Here is a 2,467-nt window from a genome sequence, read left to right on the forward strand (position 1 = left end):
ACTCTGTGTTTGTGTGTTCATCAGCACCTCATAATTGTTCAAATCGCTTTTATCTGGGGAATCTGGAGAGAATTTTTTGTTAACGTAGGCTGTGCATTGCGACTCGTTGGCTTGTTTTCTGTTCTCTCCGTTTTTCAGATCTCTTTGTTGTAGGTTTAAATCTTCATCGATAATTATGGATTTAATCTGGTTGGAGCATTATCTCTAATTTTTCTAGCGTTCTCTAGTATTGCTCTCATGGCCCCTTTATTATGTAGAACTACTTTAAAGGTTTTTTTTCCTTATTGTGGTTTTCCATGACGGTTAACTAGCAAATGCTTGAAGCCTATTGGTGAACATAGTTCTTGGGGATTGTCGAGTGTCGTCGCTTTTTTATTCATTAAGATCTAGCTTGTTAGATTTCTCCATGTTAAACAATAGTACATTCTGCGTTCTCCTTTTGTGAACTTCTGTTTCTGTTTTCACTTGTTCCTGGATAGAGATCCCCACTGTTGTACTTCTTTCGCTCATCAGGTCATTCTTCATGGTTTGTACTTCATCCTTGAAGCCCTTTTTTTATCTGCTCCTTTATTCTAACTCCAATACCCTCGACCTTTGTCTTCAGCTTCTTATATATTCTTTCAGAGTTAAGTTTCATTGTAGTTAACGCTTCTCTCATGCTCCTGAGTGTTTGGTAGACTGTTCCTACAGTGTGCACGTAAACATGTAACTGCTAGCTGAAGATTCTAACGTTTTAAGTATATGTGTCTGGGTATGCCTACACACTTAGCACAGAAACTATTTTCACACATGAAGCAGTTGTAGTAGCTATCCCTTCTGTTGATTTTCATACTACATCCGGGTCAGATTTCACTGTTCAGTCTCATCCTTTAAGGGGTTATTACCTGCGTTGTTTGACTTGGTGTCGAATTCAGTGGTACTGGGTATACATCAGGTAGTGTACCCTGACACATTGTTGATACAACCTAGTAGCAAATACTGTGTGATGTCTGTCAGTAGGATATGAGGAGACAGGGTACTCCCTATTCCCTCAGCTACACCGGGGAATTCTACGAATTAGTTGTATAATTCTTAGCAGCCACAAACTCGAGAGGTCAGTATTTGGGTGAATACCATTTAAATACAGTTTCCAACATTTTCGATACCTGTTTTTTATCCTTTTGATTTACCACATGGAATTATATCGTTAGATAATCCAGTTACCATCCTTGAGGTAATTCCATTTACTCACAGAATAGTAAGGAATATCGAGAAACACAACTTAACATTATGAATTAGCCTTCGTTGACATGTCCTTATTATAATTTCTCTCGGCTCCGCTACATTTTCCGCGAAGAATAATTGTCGCAATGCTTTTTCGTAGAAAGGTTGCATGTCCCAAACCAAACCAACACAATGGGCGATTAATTGTCACGAGCAAATGTTACTGGCCTCTCTTTTAATCTCTTGATTTGAAGATGAAGCACCATTCATATAGAAAATAATATTATTTGCAGTTCCCAGTAGCTTAATCCCAAAACGGACGAGACTTGTTTCACGAACCTACTTTTGTTGTCCCCGATCATCAGGATGGCCTCTGGTTTTTGTACCCATCATTTTCTTTATCCTTCCTTCCTTCCTTCCTTCCTTCCTTCTGATTAGGTCGATGCTTTTACTAATTTTCTTAAGTCATACTCATGGGTAACTAACACACATTTTGAACCCAATTTTGGAATTAAATTGAGTGAGCAGTACGTTAAACTTTAACGAAAACGAACCCTGGTATTTGACAACGAATCCTGGTATTTGACAACGAACCCTGGTATTTGACAACGAACCCTGGTATTTGACAATGAATCCTGGTATTTGACAACGAATCCTGGTATTTGACAATGAATCCTGGTATTTGACAATGAATCCTGGTATTTGACAATGAATCCTGGTATTTGACAACGAACCCTGGTATTTGACAACGAATCCTGGTATTTGACAATGAATCCTGGTATTTGACAATGAATCCTGGTATTTGACAACGAACCCTGGTATTTGACAACGAATCCTGGTATTTGACAATGAATCCTGGTATTTGACAACGAATCCTGGTATTTGACAACGAATCCTGGTATTTGACAACGAACCCTGGTATTTTGGAGGATAAACAAGCAAACAAAATAGTCTTGTTGGATTTTTTATTGTCTTTTTTCGTTTCAGAAAAAGTAGTATTAAAAAGTGTTAGTAGTTTATAATGCGTTAGTACTCGGTGTCCATTAATACAACAATTACAAAAGAGACCGCCAACACGAAGACGAGCTGTACATCCCCAACTCGTATCTGGATATACTAACAATAAGTCTCATTTAGTCTGCAACCCATCAATTTGCAAATATAAACTGACAAAACACCACAATGCACTTTTGGCATGTAATCATTCCTTCGGCAAGTCATATATCAATCGTCCATATATCAGGTACCGCTCGTCCAAATCCCG

This window comes from Pecten maximus, chromosome 17 (assembly GCF_902652985.1).
Source record: "Pecten maximus chromosome 17, xPecMax1.1, whole genome shotgun sequence".
In the NCBI taxonomy this organism is placed as follows: Eukaryota; Metazoa; Mollusca; class Bivalvia; order Pectinida; family Pectinidae; genus Pecten; species Pecten maximus.